This window comes from Pongo pygmaeus, chromosome 17 (assembly GCF_028885625.2).
Source record: "Pongo pygmaeus isolate AG05252 chromosome 17, NHGRI_mPonPyg2-v2.0_pri, whole genome shotgun sequence".
Taxonomy (NCBI): domain Eukaryota; kingdom Metazoa; phylum Chordata; class Mammalia; order Primates; family Hominidae; genus Pongo; species Pongo pygmaeus.
Window position 1 is genome coordinate 41,787,713 of NC_072390.2, and position 14,845 is coordinate 41,802,557.

General features: G+C 39.5%; 1 long non-coding RNA gene across 1 annotated transcript; it reads right to left on the minus strand.

Annotated features, from left to right (window-relative positions):
• Positions 1–2,429: 2,429 nt before the first annotated feature.
• On the minus strand, positions 2,430–8,045 carry LOC129019007 (uncharacterized). Its single transcript, XR_008495473.1, has 3 exons — positions 7,892–8,045; positions 4,037–4,132; positions 2,430–2,626 (listed from the first exon to the last, which is right to left on the minus strand). It is a non-coding gene; the product is annotated as an uncharacterized LOC129019007 (long non-coding RNA).
• Between the last annotated feature and the right edge of the window lie 6,800 nt (positions 8,046–14,845).

A 14,845-nucleotide genomic window follows, 5' to 3' on the forward strand; every position in this document is an offset into this window, starting at 1 on the left:
TGGGGACTTTGTGTCAGATATGGTGATGAATGAAGTCACAGAAGGGATCACTCAGAAGTGATTCGAGTCCTTGGAAGGTTTTCATGTAATATATCTCTGTCTGAATTGAGGTAGGATCTTTTACATCTCTTATGAATTGCTTTCCTGATCATTTGAACTAATCAAACACATTTTAAATCTGTAACATTCATTGCCACCACAAGTTTTAAAATTTCTAGCATTAACTGAGGCATTTCTCTTGTTCAGAATACACTTCTTAAGAGTAGATATGTGACCTCCTGTTTTATCTTACTTCTTGCCTTGCAATTTCTGTGCATTTTGATCCATGAGTAGATACAGGAATATAGAATGAACTAATAATGTATACAGCATGAAGGAGTTGAAGGTAATAGGTTTGGGCAGTAATAGGGCTACTTCAAAATATATCATCTATACTATAGCCTGCCAAGTTTCTACCTGGTCTGAATACTGATGGAGGGAAAAGGTTTGGGTGGGAAAATAGTGGAGTAGAGATTCAGTCTTTTTTTTTTTTTTTTTTTTTTTTTTAACTTTTTAAGAGACAGGGGTCTTGCTCTGCATGCAGGTAAGAGTGCAATGATGTGAACGTGCTCACTGCAGCCTTGAACTCCTAGGCTCCTGCAATTCTCCTGCCTCAGCCTTCTGAGTAGCTAGGACTACTTGCATGTGTCTCCACGCCTAGTAAATCCTTTGTTTGTTTTAATCAGTGTGTAAGTATTTCACTTCCCTGGTTAAATTCATTCCAAAGTATATTATTTTTACTTTTTGTAGCTATTATAAATGGGATGATTTTCTTGATTTCTTTTTCAGATAATTTGCTATTAGTGTATGGAAATGTTACTAATTTTTGTGTATTGATTATTGTATTAGTCTGTTCTCACATTGCTATAAAGAACTACCTGAGACTGGGTAATTTATAAAGAAAAGAAGTTTAATTGACTCACAGTTCCACAGGCTGTACAGGAAGCATGACTACGGAGGCCCCAGGAAACTCACAATTTTGGCAGAAGGTGAAGGGGAAGCAGGCACGTCTTACATGGCCAGAGAAAGAGGAAGAGAGCAAAGGGAGAAGTGGTACACACTTTTAAAAAAACAGATCTCGTGAGAACTCACTCACTATCACAAGAACAGCAAGGAGGAAATCTGCCACCAAGATTCAATCACCTCCCACCAGGCCTCTCCTGCAGTGTTCAGGATTACAATTTGACATGAGATTTGGGCGGGGACAAAAATTAAAACCATTTCAATTATATATCCTGCAACTTTACTGAATTCATTTATTAATTCCAACAGCTTTTTTTTTTTTTTTTTTTTTTTTTTTTTTTTTTTTGCTGGAGTCTTTAGAGTTGTTTTCTTCCTCTTTATCCTCCTCCTCCTCCTCTTCTTCTCCTCCTTTTCTTCTTCTTTTTTTTTTTTTTTTGAGACAGAGTCTCATTCTGTCACCCAGGCTGGAGTGCAGTGGTGCAATCTTGGCTCACTGGAATCTCCACCTCCCGGGTCCAAGCGATTCTCCTGCCTCAGTCTCCTGAGTAGCTGGGATTACAGGCACGTGCCACCATGCCTGGCTAGTTTTTGTATTTTTAGTAGAGACAGGGTTTTGTCATGTTGGCCAGGGTGGTTTTAAACTCCTCACCTCAGGTGACCCACCTATCTCAGTCTCCCAAAGTGCTGGGATTACAGGCGTGAGCCACAGCACCCAGCCAGAGTTTTCTATATAGAAGATCATGATATCTGTAAACTGGGACAATTTAACTTCTTCCTTTTCAGTTTGGATGCCTTTTATCTCTTTTTTTTTTTTGCCTAATTGCTCTGTCTAGAACTTCCAACGTTACGATGAACAGAAGTCGAGAGAGTGAGCATTATTGTCTTGTTCCTGATCTCAGAAGAAAAGCTTTTAACTTTTCACTGTTGAGAATGTTAGCTGTGGGTTTGTCATATCTGGCCTTTATTGTGTTGAGGTACAGTCCTTCTATATTTTGTTGAGTTTTTTTTAAATCATGAAAGGGTGCTGAATTCTGTGAAATGCTTTTCCTGCATCTATTGAGATTATAAACATTTTGTCCTTCATCTTGTTGATGTGGTGTATCACGCTTATGGATTTGTGTATGTTGAACCTTCCTGCATCCCAGGGATAAATCCCACTCGATCATGGTGAATGCTTTTTTAAATTTGCAGTTGAATTTCATTTGCTAGTATTTTGATGAGGATTTTTACATCCATGTTTATCAGGGATATTGGTCCATAATTGCCTTTTCTTATAGTGTCTTTGTCTGGCTTTGGTATCAGGGTAATGCTGGCCTCGTGATATGAATTTGGAAGTGTTCGCTCATCTTCAATTTTTAAAAAGAGTTTGAGAATGATTGGTATTAGTTCTTTAAATGTTTGGTAGAATTCAGCAGTGAAGCCATCAGGTCCTGAGCTTTTCTTTGATGGGAGAGTTTATTACTGCTTTAATCTCTTTACTTATATTGATCTGTTCAGATTTTCTATCTAATCATGATTCAGTTTTGATAGTTTGTCTAGGAATTCCTTGATGTGTCTGGGAATTTGTCCATTTCTTCTAGGTTGAGGTTCTGTCTTCGTATATTCTTTTACACTGTTGAGTTTTCTATGGCACAAAAAGTTACATTAGCTACCAACAATGATCTTTACAGTTGGAATTAAGATGTTTAGTACCAGATTCAGAAAATAATTTTATAATATCTTCTTATTATCACATTCTTAACCCTCTGATTTTTTTTCTTTCTCACAGAATAAGGTAGGGATTATCTGCTAGCCACCAGGCTACCATGGAAACCAAACAACAGTTTTCTTTACTGGTAAATACCTCAGACTCTGAAATGGCCCATGGCTGCTCTATAGAGACCTACTTGCCTTATTTTTATTTCTGTGTATATTACACATTTTGCTCATCATGTGCCATGAACACATTATTCAAATGCCACAGTATAAAATATCAAATGCCTAAAAGTGACAAAATGGATTAAATCTTAAGACCCTGTAGTTTACTCTCCTTTAAAAATCAGGACACGAAATTAAAATGACAAGCTTCCACAGAGGAGTTGGAACTAAAGTTTCAGTCGTTTTTACTCAGTGGTGACATTTTTATAGTTCCCTGTCTACACGCAAAGCAGTAACTCTGCAGTCTTCAAGCTCCCTAACTTCATTCTTACCCTATTATAGTGGTTAATGGTATGTAAATGTGAGATCATTTTTACCTTGCTTTTTTTTTTAATTAGCAAAGTTGTTTTGCCAGAATCACAGGTATAGTTGAGTAAAATTAAGTAGTTCCTGAAAGTTTCCCACCACCTTTAAACACCAATATTATGTGAGAAATTTGATTGCTTGATAAGTTAATACTATTAATTCTCAATATTGAAACATTAGAGATTTACCTCCTAAGTCATTGGATACTCCTTTCTGAGGGATATCATGATGGAAAAGGCATTACTATCTTTAATATCTATTGGTATCTTAGGAACCTTTAAAACTGTGTCTCTTTCATGTCTTAGAAAAATAGTTCCTAGCCTAGAAAAACTGCTTCTTCATCTATCCTTTTTACCTAATGCCAAGAGTATTATCTTTTGTCCCTTGTACCTAAATGGAACCAGCATCTCTGAAATGTCTATTAAAACCATTCTTTTAAGGCTAGGCGCAGTGGCTCATGCCTGTAATCCCAGCACTTTGGGAGGCTGAGGTGGGCAGCTCACTTGAGGTCAGGAGTTTGAGACCAGCCTGGGAAAAATGGTGAAACCCCATCTCTACTACTACTAAAAATTAGCCGGGCATGGTAGCACATGCCTATACTCCCAGCTTCAGGAGGGTGAGGCAGAAGGATCAAGGGAGCCTGGGAGGTGGAGGGTTGTAGTGAGGTGAGATCACACCACTGCACTCCAGCCTGGGTGACAGAGAGAGACCCTGTCTCAAAAAAAAAAAAAAAAAAAGGCATTCTTTTATGGAAGAAAGCAACAGAGGAAGTGCAGCCTCCAAGAGACCACTGCTAGAATGCATTTGTTACCTGCACAGGCCTGATTGGCAGCCCTGTGAACTGTGGACCCTTGAGCTTATGCCTTTAAACCATCTGCAGAGGTCAGTCTCTCTAGAGCCTGCCAAGCTGTGAGAAGAGGAGGTCAGGTAAATTCCAGTAGAAGGTGGTAAAAGGGAAGCCAGAAAGGATAAGCTGTGACTGCCCTAGAGGAAGCCGAAAACCTTTGGAAAGATGGAAAGGTCAAGATCATACCCAAAATGAGCCCTAAGCCATCAGAGGAGTTTCATAAAAATTCCTTGCTGAAAGTTTGGATTTGGGCCATTCAGGGTAGAAATTATTCTGGGCCATGAGTAAAGGAAAAGATTTCATGCAGGATAAAGAAATAAAACTGGACAAGAGAAAACAACCTTTCCTTGCCTCCCACCTGTGCTGAGGGCCGGCTCAGGGTTAATGAAAGCTACTGTTAATCCAAGAGATTGTTACCTCTTGCTACCCTTTCTCACCCTTGCCTTTCAGACTCCTTCAACTGGCTGTCTGTTACTACATTTCATACCTATGACCTCTGGGACAAACCTCTGAAAGGTTTTTCTGGGTCTTCACCTTCTAATGGGGACTTTTCTCCTTTCTTGACAGATATCATTCTTAAAATGAGTAAGTTTATAGGCACTAGACAAGACAAGTATACACCCACAGCAAGCCAGAGTCCTATTTCCATGACTGGCCTCCTTCTTTTCCTTAGTTGACTTCTCTGAACCTGTTGGAAAAGTTGTGAATCTCCTTCACATTATATTCCTAATGAGGCGATTTACCCTGCATGCTAAATAAGATCATGACTATGTAATAAATTCTCCACTCAGAGCTAAGCTTGGAGTCAGCTCTTCAGCTTACGATTAACCTTTCAACCGATGAGAACCCTATTGCTGCGCACAGATGGCACATTTTAAAGTTGTCGTGATTAAAGAATCTCAGTAACCTAGAGTTTTTTTACATATACTTTTAAGAAGTATCTGTTTTTAATTCTAATTTAAGGCTGGTTCCAATTGCTTTTTTTTTCGTGCTGGAAAACAATCTGGAAAAACCATTTGAACTGGTAAATATCCGTGAAGAGTCTTTTTTAACATTACATCCATATTCAACTAAGAATTTACATACACGAAGAAAAAAAGCCCAACTTTCCAGTTCTTATCTCACAGCCTGACCTATTTTGTGTGTGACAGAAAACTCTCCTTGTCTTCTGAGGAGGGGGAACCCAGGTACTTGGAAAGCCTTGTTGTTAGGCCAGAGGGATGCCAGTGGCAAGTTTGGAGATGTGGAGAAGGTACACAGGCATATTTGTGGAGGACTGATGGTAGAGTCAGAGGTGAAATTTTGAAGTAAAATGCGATCCACTGGGTAACATAAAACCCTTCCTCCTATTCCTGCACATTGTTTATGAACACCTTGGTAAGTGGATTACTTACCCTGAACTCTAAGAAGTGTTAATACTGCTCCTCATTTGAAATGGGTTGAAACAGAGGCAATGTTTAGGTACATCTGTCTGTCTTCTCATGTGTGGAAATGCTCTTGATTTTTAAAATATTGTGTCTACTAAAGCCTGAAATCCCATCAGTAGCATAGATACCTCCTTTAAGTAATCGTCTTTTCTTTTACAATGATGAAATACAATCAGAGTGAGTTCTCTGCACCTTTGTGGGAAAGAACTTGTGTTTTCCCTGAGAACTGCTGACAGACTGGTTAAGGGAGATAACAACCTGGCAAGCAGCCAGCCCAATTTATACCCTGCCCTGCCCTGCCAGTCCAGTGAGTGCCTAAATGCCAAAAATATTGGTAATCCAGGCCAGGATATTCCAAGAGAAAAGGATCTCTGCTTCTTTCCCCATCATATCCTACCCTTCCCTACATAATTTACCTGAATGCTACAGCTCCTGAATCTTGGTCTCGAGCAACCTGAAGAGAGAGGCTGGTGGAGACCCACAGGTGGTGGGACTTTGGCAAGAATGAGAGAGGCAGGCTGGTGATCCAGGATTCCAGCAGAAATGAGAAGGGAGTGAATGGTAGTAAGAGAAGTGACAGAATAGATCTCTAGGGGAAATATATGTATGATGTATGTGTGTGTGTGTGTGTGTGTGTGTGTACAGAAAAAGAGAGACAGAGAGAGAGCAGAGCATCATGTGTTCATTCATTACTAATTAATCTGGTGATAATGGAATTACTGTGTGTCCAGCACAGTCCTCAATCTCAACAAAGCTTCTACCTCTGGTGAGAGCGGTTACAGATGTGAAACCTGAATGCCAGAAAAAATGAGTGCTAAGAACTCAGACAAAACGTAAACATGCCCAGGGGACTGCAGTCAGCATGGACGGCAGCAGCATGAGGTGCAGCTAACTTCTGCAGCCGATACAATGGCGTCGCAGTTGATGCAGCCTGGAAAACTTCTCCAATTGTCCCTCTCATTGAAAGACTGAGATTTTCTCTAATATCTCAACAGCCTGGTTGGTCCAGCCTTCTCTCCATGGCTTTACTTTGAAAGATGAAAGCAATTTCCATCCTGCAGAGAAAAGTTTCCATGATTGAGGACACACCCAAGCTAACTGATCACTTCAGCTGCCTCATTCTGCCATATTTATTCACAAGAAAGATGCATTTTGAAAAGGAAAACCTTGAAATGTAGGTTTAAAAATTAACCCTTGAGGTCAAATAGCTCTCAGAAACTACTTACTAAGAATAGCTGAGAGAAATGAAATAGCTATAGAGAAATTTCACAGAGACGCTTTATGTATATATATATATGAGTGCTGCTACACACACACACACACAGTGCTATTAAGGAAAGCTAGAAAGCATTGATATCTCCTCCCAAATAAAAAACTTAATAGAAAATAAGAACTGTGATATAGAAACTTAGCTGCTTTATGAAGCTGTTACATGACTGCCAAATACCTCCTCTACTTCTTTCCTGGAGTCTTCCCTTAGGTTCTCTCTTTCCCTTTCTTTCTCTCTCCCTCCCATGCTTCTTAAGGATCAGGTGTGCAGAATTTGCTTTAGCCAGTTCTTAGTTTATGAGTTACTATTGTCATCATCCATTTGTCAGGGCCTCTATTTTAAGAATCTTTTGAGTTTTTTCTTTGTCTTTTTCAATCCCATTTCCAACCCCCCGCATAGGCACCTATTTGTGTATTTAGTATATATTCTTCCAATCCACCGGCTACATGTTTATTTAGATAATTATAGATGCTTGAAAACTACACAGTGCTGTGTGGGCACGTAATTATGCATAGATGGTATTATGCTGTGGGATTTCCCTCTCTCTCTGTTTTCCCACTCAACATATGTTTCTGTAATCTATACATGTTTCTGTATGTGAATCTCACTCATTGCTCTTCACTGCTATATAGTATATGACATAAGCCATAATATGCCTCTATCACATCTTGTATTTTGTTCTCCTACCAGTGGGGTACTCTTTGCAACATTTAATCACACTTCAATAAATCTCCCCTTGCCTAACAACTTTTTGAATTTTCCTGAGGGATAGACAGACAGGCCTTGCTGGGAAACAGAGTATATATAATACATTCTTAATTTCAATAAGTGCCACTAGATTGCTCTTTGGAATAGCTGTATCAGTGCAAATGCCCCACAGACAAATCATTTTCATCCTTCCCATGTAGCAGGTAAAATTCTTCAATTTTCACGATTTTCCAATATAATGAGTGCAGCATGGTACTCATTTTAGAGGATGGAATGCCTGAATTCTAATTTAAGATGCGGAACATTTAGTAGTCAATCTCATTCATAAGCGTTATTAATGCGTGACTGCAGTAAGATGTTACTGCAGCAAGATGTCCCCTGCAGTAAGTTGCTTTACTGTGTCCAAGACTTTACCTTTCCCTGTCTCCACATCTTTAGCTGTATGACTTTGACGTTCCTTCCACAAAAGGTGATGTATATTTCCTCACCCCACTGATAGTAAGCTAAGCAGAGGTGACAGTCCTAGGCTGAGGTTTTAAGAGCACTGGGGGCTTCTCCTCACTCTTTTGCACTTCTGCCATCAGCAAGAAGATAATGAAACTCTGGTGGCATAAGAGGATTCTACGACACCATAATTACCAGAACAAATCATCTCAAACACAGTGGCTTAAAACAACAATTTATTCTTTACTCTTCTGGAGGTCGGAATTCCGAAACGGGTCCTACTGGGCTAAAATCAACGTGTCAGGAAGGCTGTGTTCCTTCTTGAGGCTCCAGGAGAAGTTGTTTCTTTGCCCTTTCTGGGTTCTAGAGAGTGCCACATTTGGGTTTGTGACCTCTTTTTCTGTCTTAAAGCCAGCAACATCAGGCTGTGTTCTTCCCACGCTGCCCATTCTCTGCTTCTCCCTCTAGTTCTCTCTGTCTCCTGCCTCCAACTTTCACTTTTAAGAGCCCCATGATTACCATTGGCCTACTCAAATAATCCAGGATAATTCAAGATAATTTCATCTCAAGTTTACCTCGTTAGCAACCTAATTCCTTCTGCAACCTAATTCCCCTGTGCCACGTAACCTAACATATGCACAGGTTCTAGGAAGTAGGACATGGACACCGTTGGGGAACCATTAATTTGCCTACCACCAGTAGCTCTTAACAACAAGAGTGTGAAGCAGATTTGAATCTAAACCCTGGCCTGGAGCCACACCCAACTGAGATCAGCAGAGCGGCCCTACTTGATCCACAGACACACCGGTGAGATGTTAATACCTACTCTTATAGTCATTGAAATGTTGGAGTTGCTTGTCATTATTGTGGCAATAGTTGACAGAATAATCTACAAACAGAATCAGCTAAGAATGTTAACCTGGTTTTCTCAAGAGGCCAAACATTTTGGGAAAATCTCCCAACTACTTTATTCTTTCTTCATTGGATCTTTATTTCTAAAGTTGTGCTGGATTGTGGTCAACTCGGCATCACTACCATCTTTTCTAGAGTGGGAATTATCTTCCCCCAAATCCTTTTCCTCACATGGCTCTGGGTCAGAGTAGGATAATTAGAAGTACTTTGGTAAAATTTGGAAGGTGAGAGAAAAAAGGACCATTAATCTCTGAAGGCAGCTGCAGGCAAAATGTGGGCAGAAGAGAGGTTCACTGCGTCTTCCCAGCCAGTCCTGAGAACCATCCTCTCTAGCACCTCAGCCTGAGCTCCCCAGGTTGGCTTCCCTGACCTTGCCTTCCCTAGCTCTTCCAACAGTTTTAAAGTCCGTGTTTCCTCTCTTAAGATCCCTTATGCTTGGGATGCATGAAATGGCCTCTGTCTTCCTGACCAAACCCTGACAGATACAATGTCAACCGGCATAATTTGAGGATGGACTATGTGCTGGTCACGACATGCGGTGATCTCAGAGTAGCCTTAGGTTCCACCCTTGTAGGTTGTCGTTTTTATGTGGATCCACACATTGGACCACACTCTATTCAAATTCTGCTCACCAAAAAAAATGCTCAGAATTCTCTTATGAGAGACTCAGAGATTGTTTTCATAAGTTAATCATATTAATACATCTAGTATCATGTTGACATGGATCATTTTTCTACACATATGATTAATTACTACTTCCTTATCCTATATTTCTTTCTCAGACCTTTTTTTTTTTTTCTATATGGAATCTCACTCTGTCACCCAGGCTGGAGTGCAGTGGCACTATCTTGGCTCACTGCAGCTTCTGCCTCCCGGGCTCAAGCAATTCTCCTGCCTCAACCTCTCAAGTAGCTGGGGTTACAGGTACATGCCACCACGCCTTGCTAATTTTTGTGTTTTTAGTAGAGATAGGGTTTCACCATGTTGGCCAGGCTGGTCTTGAACTCCTAACCTCAACTGATCCACCTGCCTCAGCCTCCCAAAGTGCTGGGATTGCAGGTGTGAGGCACCATGCCTGGCCTCTCAGATCCTTTTTCTTACCTAAATCAGCCTGCATTTGTTTCTGTTGAATTTCCTTGTGGTTTGGCAAATGCAATATATTCTTTTAATGAAAATTATATTGGGCTTTATTTCCTAATTCTGAAATTCTAATAACTCACTTAACATAAGCTTATCAGTACTATGATTAGCATACTATAAACTTTTTGATCAGAAAATCAATGAAGTTACTGATTAGGAGAGATGCTAGGGTCAATCCCTGCCAAATACTACTTAACACATCCTTACAGACTAATGGCAAAGCCATTGTTATGACTGTCATGTACAGCTTGCACATCCCTCAAAAGAGTAACATGGTGAATACCACACAATTTGTATTATTAATGACCTGTGGGCTAGAATCAAATGTTTTACTAAATTAAAAATATACTTCATAAAAATAAAAATAAAAACTTAAAAACCATAAGGCACCACTCAATTCATTAAAATAAATTGTATTACAATTATGTATATGAAAAATTCTTAACATTTTATATGCAATTCTTGCACACAGTGATGTCCACTCTAAGTCTGGCTCTTCGCATTGACATTTGTATTTATTGATATTGGCATTTGTTGACGTTGGCATTGGTTAATATGTTAATATTTACTTTGTCGTCTCTCATAAAGGACACATATATTATGGGCATACTTAGCCTGTTCATTGATGTGGGTATTTTTATCCCATAACTTGTTATAATTTTGTACATAAAAAATGTAAAACTGGAATTATATTATAAATGATAATTAAAATGATGAGTCACCCATAAAAGTAATCAAATCCTGCTTCCTCTAAACACAAGTGAACATTCAGTCGATTCCTGCGTCATCATATAATTGTTGCACTGGTCTTTTTCCTTCTCTATCCAGATGAGCTGCTTAACAGACACAGCTCTCCGACTTTGGAATAGCCCTGCCTGCCATCATCATCTGTCCTCAGAGGAAGGCTTGCCTTTGAAAGTTCTTTATTGTAGCAGAGATTTGCTGCTAGGTCTCTTTTGTTAGTGCACGTGCCTGCTCTTCAGCCTGCCTGTGTTCCTGCACCCATGTTTCTGTGTGTCTGCCTCTCTCCCCACCTTGCCTAGCCTTCTATTCTAGTGTTTGCACTTTTCCAGGATCCTGGAATTTGTTCTGTTGCTTTAACTTGCATTCCTGTGGCTGAGCTCCACTGGCTCCTGACTGCCTGCTTGGTTTGTCCGCCAGTCTTGCGTTACCCTTGGGCTTCGATCTTCACAATCCTCATAATCTTGCTCTGAGCATAGGGTACTATGCAGCCCAATTCTACGTGGTTCATCTGCTCCTGACTTAACTGAATCTACCTCTTACTTCAGCCCCTTATATTAAAGAGGGTCGATTGCTTTTATAATGAAAGTGATGGCAATACAAATACATTTTAATGGTGTCACAGCCTTTAAACATTAGCAGTCCAGGTTGTTCAAGGACCACTTAAAGTTCTGAACTTAGTGTGTAGAAAAGTTTCCACAAGTAAAAAATATTTTCATGCTTCTGAATATTTTATGGTTTTTGTCCTACATAGGAATACTTGCTATCTTTATTGAAAGGGGTATGTGGAATCAAATATCTGAATAAATTATGTCATATATATACAGCAGCCTTTTTCAAAATGTGGTTCATGTGATATTTATTGATACTAGATGAATAAAACTAAGATTGTGTTTGCAAAATTTGGGAAATACAGGGGTTTATCAAAGTTAGACAGGTTTCTTTTATGTAGATTTTCTCTGAACCTTTTATATGTTAATTGAATTCTGAATCTTTATGATAAGAGGTAAAGTTTGCAGAATATCACTGAATAGTTTGACTACAGATCCCTTTTATCTATGCAACACCTTTTTACATCTCACTGGATACCAGGATCCTATGGAACATGATTTGGGAAATGCTGCAAGATAGGCTTTCAGGAAACCTTTTAAAGATAAAGTGCACAGATCAAAACAGCTCCCTCTCAATAAGAGATATCTGCCTCACTGCAGCCTCAGTTAATATTAATCTGTGAGCCTGAGACAAGAACTCAGCAGGAGAGTTAGACATAGTCAAGAACAATCAAAGGCATGAGAACAAACTGGACATTGTGATTGCTCTCTGGTGGGAAGGCCTACTGCCGATAACCTTCCTTTTTCTTTTCAAAAGCACAATGCATCCAGGCTATGGAACTGTCTTTTCTCTCTCTGCTTTATTCTAACAAGAACCATGTGACAGAACAAATTCCATCCAACCCTCTCTGACATAATATTCAAATGAGGATGTTTATGGGTTTGAAGCATTACTATTAGTCCATGCTACTTTTGAAGTATAATCTGTTAAAAGCTCAAATCTAAACAGGGCAAGTCTGTAGTTTACTATTTTCCTTAGGTTTTAATCACAAAAAAATAGCCTCAAATTCTTAAAATGAATATGGGGGAGAATACAAATTTAATACACTAGCCATTGTGTTTCCAGTACATGTATTTTTCTGCTTCCTGTGAACTTCCAGATCCAATTCCATTCCACAAATTCCATATCCTATAGCTATTGCCTTAGTGAAAAATAATAGAAGAAATAAAAAATCACACAAAAAATTGTTGCCATTTAGATTTAATATCGAGGTTGGGACATAAAGAATGGCTCCTGAAGAATAGCAGAAGATCCTGGCTATCTTGACCATAGTCTTCTAAATGAGGAGTTTAGGAGAAGAAGACAAAAGACAGAAGAGCATGTTGTGAGCAGGGATCAGTGATCTAGTACTAGAGAAGCAGATCTGAATGATAGGAGGATCATCAACACCCAGGTACTGTCTTTACCTGAGCAATCACAGTCTCCTCAGTGCTGAAAACTACACAGAAACCAAGAAATCACCCATAAACCATCACATACATTTCCATTCGAGGGAATGTGATTGCTTGTACCAAGATGGCAAGTTAATCATAGTTTCTATGGCCACCAAAGAAGGCTCTCCCACCATTCTTTGACAGTAGAATCACATCCAATCATAGTGATCCCTATCTATGGACTGAGACTGTGTCTTCCATTTTATATGAACAACCCATTTTTAGTACCTCAGGACACTCAATCCCTTTGGAGACAGAAGGTTTCTGGACACCTAGACAGAGTATTGACGTAGTAGGGAAAGCCTCTGAGGTCTATACTTGTGTAGATTGAATAGAGCCAGCTCAGATTCTCCCTAGACCAGATCAAAGCTGAAACACCTAACCTCACCCTGTCTGACAGATATTCCTGCCTCTTGGCGAACTCAGGCTGATGTTTGGCCAGAGAAACAGGTTTCTAAAATACGTTAACACATTCCTTGACTGAAGAATCATACATCTTTAATTGTTTAAAATTTACTTCCAATAATGTCATAAAGTTTAAAAATCCCTAGCTTTTGTTGTAAAGTCTACCATGCCGGGTGGTTTTCCAAGGTGGCACTTCTCTGGAAGAGTTAGTGCAATGTACCATAATGGAGATATGTTCTTATTTCCGAAGATATTCTGAAGACCATAACAGTGCCTGCTGTCAGTGGCTTCTCCTTTTAATGGCTTGTGCCACCTTCCAAGTACCCAAACAGCTATGTCTCTCTTCAGTGCAGAGCCACAGGGCTTACCTTATATTTTTTGAAAAATCTTTAGTGTCTGTTTGAAGTTTCAGAAGCTATTAGTCTCATCTGATTTAGGCTTCCATTCTTTGTTTTTTTTGTTTTTGTTTTGAGACAGAGTTTTGCTCTTGTCCCCCAGAGTGGAGTGCGATGGTGCGATCTTGGCTCACTGCAACCTACATCTCCTGGGTTCAAGTGATTGTCCTGCCTCAGCCTCCCGAGTAGCTGGGATTACAGGTGCCCACCACCACTCCCAGCTAATTTTTTGTATTTTTAGTAGAGACGGGGTTTCACCATGTTGGCCAGGCTGGTCTTGAACTCCTGATTTCAGGTGACCTGCCCACCTTGGCCTCCCAAAGTGCTGGGATTACAGGCGTGAGCCACCACGCCCGGCCTAGGCTTCCATTTTTGCCTCTACAACTAAAACGTTTTGCATCTATATAAACCTTGAAATAATCTCTCTAAGGATATGTCTGGAAGCATTTCCATTTTATTAGAGCAACTGAAGTCCCTAGGATATTTGAAGTGCTTAAACTTTCATCTGGCTTACTGATAATGTCCTATATGCCGGGCATTTGCATTTTTATGTGTATGTTTTTCTTTTTCTACATGATCAACCTTCATTGTTAAATCTTCTTTCCAGTCACAGGTGACTTTCCCGGAATAGCAGATGAAAAGCTAAGAAATATGATTGCATATTCCAACACGATATTTTTGGAAAATATCCATTTTCTGTATTCAGACACCCTGTTTCTTAGAGTAAAGTTTGGTTGAAGCAATTTTTGTACAATAAATAATTGTCTTTTTGCAAGTATGAAGACCAGGTTGTCGCTTTAGGCAGTAACCAGGAGCTGAATGGAAGATAATGCTATAAAATGCACCTGAAAAAGAGCTCATAACTATCCCTCCCTCCTTTCACTATATTCATAGACACAGTGATTAAATGTCTTTGTGTGATAGTTAATATGTTAATTTGAAACAAATTTGAAAAATCCCCCGTAAAGTCCACCTTGCTTCTGTCTCAACCACCTATTAAAATAGCCCTGAAGGAGTCTTTTCTTTTCATAAGTAGTAGAGGATCTCTCCTTTTGGCCTTAACATCCAACCACCGAAAAGCATAGTGGTAAACTGGTAAGTGCATTTATTTTTTATATCATGAAACAAAAATTGAATCTCTAAATCTTTCTGGGACAAGAATAATACAAGGTGATAGCAGGAGAATAGAGAATTCCAGGCAGCATTTTCACATTATTAGCAAAAGGAAACTGTTGAAATAGCTGCAGAAGCTGGGACTAATAAGATCCTGAAAAACCAGGGTGTGG